General features: G+C 50.3%; 1 non-coding gene across 1 annotated transcript; it reads left to right on the plus strand.

Annotated features, from left to right (window-relative positions):
- Positions 1–6,097: 6,097 nt before the first annotated feature.
- On the plus strand, positions 6,098–6,170 carry Trnar-ucg (transfer RNA arginine (anticodon UCG)). The gene has a single exon. It is a non-coding gene; the product is annotated as a tRNA-Arg (tRNA).

Consider the following 6,170-nt stretch of genomic DNA (forward strand, 5'->3'; position numbering starts at 1 on the left):
GAACGGAATTTTGTTCCGCTGCAGATGTAAATTACCGTTTTCCTGATTAACGTGATGTAATGGAAATAGCAACTTTAAACTTTGCCTACATCTCCGTGAGTCGCAAAGAAACTGTATTTGAAGGTGAAGGTGATTTTGTAGACATGTGTGAAAGACATGTTCTGAAATGCAAGTGTTGTTGTTTGGAGAGGACATCGGTTATGTGTCAGATGTGTAGCCAAGCAGTAAAGGGTCGCCATAGCTGCAAATATTAGTCGGTAATATGAACTGTTGTCAGCTGAAGTCTGATGATCCAGACGCCTGCCCGGTTGGCCGTGCTGTCTAACGCTCGGCTTTCCTGGCGGGAATGAGTGCCTGGTCCCCGGCACGAATCCACCCGGCGGATTTGTGTCGAGGTCCGGTGAACCGGCCAGAGTGTGGATGGTTTTTTTAAAGTTCGTCGCTAGCGGCCGTGCGGAGCGGAGGTCCGATACTTCCGCCTGTGCGGCGTGTGCGAGTGTTTGTTTACTTGTGGACTTAGTCAGCGCGCGGGCTAATAACAACGATCATGGCGAACAAGTACAGAAAAACTACATTACGATTCAATTTCTGCAAAGACTACGAAAGACCAAAGGCTTTAGCAGTGGAACGATTCATACGAGAGGACGTCAAGATACCGCCAAACGATATTGTCGGAATTCACCTGTCCATCGTTAGTCCCACGGTGTATGTTGAGATGGTAAATGACGCGGCGTGTGAGAGAATTCTACTGGCGACAAAAGCAGGTCTCCGATTTTGCCATAGTGACGGGAATGTCGGCACGGTAACTGTAGAACATGCTGGTCTGGGTGTACGGACAATACGTGTTTTTGAGCTGCCAATTGAGCTCCCGGCTGACAAAGTTACTGAGGCTTTTAAGCCATACGGCACGGTACATGGTCACATAGCAGAACGCTGGACACAATTCGCCACGTACCCCGTGCTTAACGGAGTGAGACAGATCACTATTGATCTTCAGAAGCATGTACCGTCCTATCTGACAATTGGTGGTTGTAGGGCGGTGGTGATTTACGATGGGTAACCACGTACATGTTCTGGCTGTGGCCAGGAGGGACACCTCAGGTCGAACTGTATGCAACGGCGGATTACGCAACTGCCTTCAGATGTGCGGGAGTCGTCGCCAGAGATGACAGTACTACCGATCACCTATGCCAAAGCCCTCACTGCGTCCGCTGATGACCGAAAGGACACAGCCCCGGTGGAAGTTCCCGATGGCACTCTCCGAAACCTTGTAGCAGACGTCGGGATGACAGAGGATGCTGCTCCATCGAGCATACAATCTACGGCGACAACATCAGTTGACACCGAACTCCTAACAAGGACATAGATAGTACACGAAGCAGTTCCAGCCACTACGGATGCTGTTCCGTCTGGAACGCACTCTGTGACGACAACATCAGTTTTGACCGAACTCCCGCCAACTACAACGACGGGACTCGAAACACTTCCAGTTCCTACGGATGCTTTTCTGTCGGGCAGCCGTGATTCCCTACAATCTGAGGACACGGAAGGAAGATCACGCAAACAACGTTCCCCGAAAAGGAGGAAACGGCGTCGTCGCACGACATCTCCTAGGGATGACTCCCCTTGCCCCGACTACGATGCGCCTGTGGAGCAAGACTACACAACAGCCTCTACGAAGCAGGATGAGGCAATGGAAACTGTTCGATCAGACCCGCAGCGGTCTGTCACATTGACGGTAGCGGGACGTGGTGATGGTGAAGAGGAACCACAACCAGTTGGCTCTCCAGACGCAGATGCTGTGGCTATGGACACGAATATATCACTGCCTGCAAAGATGTGGTATGACGATATTGAGGAGGCGCCGGACGTCATACAGAGGCAGCCGGCACTCACAAAGACGGCCTAGTAATTGCTGAAGGTGAAGAGAGAGGGGCGAGAGAACGTCTTCTAACTCAGCCCCCAGCGCCGATGCAGGGAGATATTGTTGCGCCTCGACAGAGTGGGATTCAACGCCATGCGAACCGTATTGCGACATTAAATATAAATGACGTGCGTTCACCAACCAAAATACACCTACTGAAGGAAACGATTTGGGCATCTGATGCGGATATTGCTTTGCTGCAGGAAGTCCACATAGCTGCACTCCCACACATCGCAGGCTACCAATCCTATTCGTCACATGGAGATCACAATGGGAGTGGGGTGGCAGTTAATGCGCGAGATGGCTTCCCCGTGGAAAACGTGTGTTACATTCCGTCGGCCAGGGGAATGGCTTTCACGGCGTTTGGGACACGCATCATCAATCTTTTTGCACCGTCGGGAAACAATCGGCGGCGGGAAAGGGCGCGATTTTATGCAGAAGATATTGCACCACTTTTCCATGGACGTTATGAATGTGTAATAATTGGTGGAGATTTCAACTGTGTTCTCAGCCAGAAAGACCAATGGCCGCAAGCAAGCATCAGCCAGGAGTTGCGAATCGTTGTCAGCGACCTTGTACTTAGTGACACGTGGGAATTACGACATGGAGATGCACCGGTATACACCTATGTGACAAGTCATTCGGCGAGCAGATTTGATCGCATTTATATCTCACGGGCTCATGCAAATTATGTCCAGGACGCGGAACGCTGGCCATTGGCATTTTCCGATCACAGCGCTTACATCTGTACGGAGCTTCTTCCCCGTAGAGAGGTGTGGAACAGCAAGGCCCCGTGGAAATTAAACATTCAACATCTACATGATCCCGAATGTCGTCAACGGATCCTTGAGACATGGACGATGTGCGAGCGAAAGGTTGGAAGGTATGCGACGAAGCTTGATTGGTGGCTGACTTGTGTTAAACCGGCGCTTCGCCGTACGTTCATCTCATATAGCAGGGAGATGGCAGAATGGCGCCGCCGTACGACCGACTTTTATTTTGCAGCGCTGCGCGACCTGGACGATGGTCCGCCGGGGCCGGACGTCTGGATCGAACGCAAAAGGATAAAAGCTAAACTAGTGGCTTTAGCTCGGAAACATCTTCAGGGAACCATGGTGCGTGCCAGATGTCACGATACGATACGACACGAGATTCCTTCCATGCACCACGTCGTGAATGAACGAAAGCACCGACGACGCGTTTTGGTACGGGAGTTAATTACCCGCGAAGACCGAAGAGTGACGCGTCAAGCGGACATTGTCTCTGCATTCGTCGACCATTACCAACACATCTATCGGGAGGAAGCAGCCCGTGTTGATGACCTCGAACGTATAGCCACATACGTCTCCCGTACACTAACGGTGGAAGACGCTGGAACCTTACTGGAAGCTATTAGCTGTGACGAAGTACATGATGCGATCGCAAAGGGTGCGTTGAATCTCTCCCCAGGCATTGATGGACTTCCTACTGAATTTTATCGAGAATTTCACAACGAAATGGCACCGCTATGGACGGAAATGTACAACGAGTTGTTAAATTCCGATGCGCCTATTCCACCGGCTTTTATGGAAGGCCTCTTGGTGCCAGTACATAAACCGAAGCCAGGAATTACGGTCACACATTATCGCCCCATCACCCTGCTTAATGCAGACTATAAGATCTTTGCACGGATGCTAGCGTCCCGATGTCGTATGTTAATTCGTAGCGTTCTCTCCCCAGAACAGACGACACCGGGTGGATCGGTCAATGTGCAAACAGCTACTGGCGAATGCCGTGATGTAATAGCGCTGGCGGAGGAGTGCCGGCTTAAAGCGGCGATGGTGGCGGTTGATTTTGACATTGCTTTTGATAAGGTGCGCCACAACTATCTGTACGCTGTACTGGAACAAATGGGATTTCCAGACTGTTTTACTGGTCTCATTAGAAGGATTTATGGGAGCGCACAATCCTTGGTACACGTTAATGGGCGTATAGCAGGGCCCATTCAAATTCGACGTTCCATTCGCCAGGGCTGCCCTCTTTCGATGCTGCTGTTCGCGATAGCGTTGGAACCATTAATTGGGAGGCTAACAAATTCTCTTTCTGGGGTGGAACTGCGGGGCTACACCTTCAAATGTCGTGCTTATGCGGACGACCCCCTGCTGCTCGTTCGTTCTGAGGAAGAGGTGAAGACGGTTCTTGAACTGTTGTTGGACCACAGTGTGACGGCGGGTAGTGCAGTGAACATGAACAAATCGGCAGCAATGCCGGTTGGAAAGGGCCTTACGCCGGAAGAAATCAGTCCGTTTCCTTATGTGCAACGATTCCGCTATCTCGGCATAGACTTTACCTCATCTGTGAAACGTACTGCGGCAGTTAACTACCGACGTATTTTACAGACAACAAGTACCATGGTCCGCCAACATCTCCTACGACGCCTTGATCCTTTGCAGCGAGTCGAATATCTGAACACTTATGTGGTTTCTCGAATGGTGCATATTTCGCAGATCCTGCCCCTACCACTCACGCTCGGGCATCGACTTCAATCAGCACTAGGCTATTTTGTGATGAATGGGTCGCCCCTCAAGGTTTGATATGCAACGCTCACGCTCCCTACGGACAAGGGGGGACTCGGACTTACGAATGTTCGCTGCCGAGCAACGGCGCTCCTTCTAGCCACGATGTACAAGCAATGGCGTAGCGGGCGTGATTCCCTTACATCCCGCCTACTGGATCTCCTAGTTCCAGCGTCCCTCACACCTCCGGTGGCGGTGGGCAACATTACGCCACATTTTGCGCATGTATCAACATTTATCGTGGAACTTAGTTATATCAGAGACGAGCTTCCGCGCACGAGACCACCATGCGCGAAGGATTTTTATGTTTGGCTGCTACGGTGGATAAGTCGTAATGTCATTGAACTGAAACACCCCACCTTGCATTGGCCGAAGATTTGGAGACATGTGCACCAAAAATTCATTCCTACCTTCGTTCGGGCACTGTGGTTCTCTGTCACCTGTGGCAAGTTCAACACCAACCAACGACTCCATGCAATTGGACTAGTGGACACTCCACTGTGCCCGAAATGTCGCCAAGTGGATGACGACCATCACCGCTTAACTTGTACCGCGGTGGAGGACGTATGGCTCCTAGGACGACAGATGGTAGCTTGCTACCTCCGTGTGACCCCGCAACATATTACACCTGCTTCCTTTTTACATCCGGAGAGTGACTACTTTCCGACGACTAAATCACAGTCGATCATCTGGGTCAAAGGTTGGACGATCGCGTACCTCTATGGGGATGCTGCCAAGTCGCGACTCGACTTTTGGTATTTCTTACAGCAAGCCCACTATGAGGTTCATAGATGGTCACACTATCGGAAAACCTTTGCCAACTATCTTCAGGCAGTCTTTCTCGACCCCCCACGCAGTTGGGATGTGCCGGGTGCAGTCGGTGTGCACATTTGAAAGCTGATAATGAACCTCACACTGCTCACAACGCTCCATATGTAATGCACATACTATACCATGAAATGATCTACATGATCTTCATGTTCCTTTTAACAGGGTGATTGTGGAAAATAAACAAATATAATAAATAAAAACAAAAAAAGTGGTAGTGCACTGGTCTAGTAAACCAGTGGTCGTGGGTTCCATCCTCACAGGAGGAAGACGAATTTTGAAAATCAGTTGCGCGTAGTGGCCGTATTGCAAACACTATCTGTGATGACGAACATTTAGCGACAGTCGTTTTATTAAGAATTACTTTCAGATGTGATTAAGGCGAATGGTGCAGATAAAGCATTTGCCAAAGTGGTACAGCATAAGGCGGGACGAGGCAGTCTGAATTATATTTTACAGATGTATTTCTCACATATTTCAGTGCCTTTCGCGGTCGTCGTCTTCGTCGTCGTCGTCGTTGTCGTCGTCGTCGTCGCCACCGCCGCTTCTGCAGAAGTAGCAAATGGCAATCGTAGCAAATGCGGCGAGGGACGCCCTGCCTTCGATTCCGAATGCACAAAGTGTTTGGTCTTGTTTCCCAGTCTATATTTGGTGGGTCTCGTAAGAGGTTGAATGTAACGAATGGGTGGGAAAGAGCAAGGGGCAGCGGCTGTGTAGAACGAAAACACAATTCCTCAGGGGTGTGAGCGTTTCGAGATGAGTCGTATATAAGTAATACTTGGTCGTCAGTGACCGTGTGGCCTAATGGATAAGGTGTTGGACTTCGGATCCGAAGATTGCAGGTTTGAATCCTGTCACGGTCG

The sequence above is a fragment of the Schistocerca gregaria genome, unplaced genomic scaffold (assembly GCF_023897955.1).
Source record: "Schistocerca gregaria isolate iqSchGreg1 unplaced genomic scaffold, iqSchGreg1.2 ptg000178l, whole genome shotgun sequence".
Classification (NCBI taxonomy): Eukaryota; Metazoa; Arthropoda; class Insecta; order Orthoptera; family Acrididae; genus Schistocerca; species Schistocerca gregaria.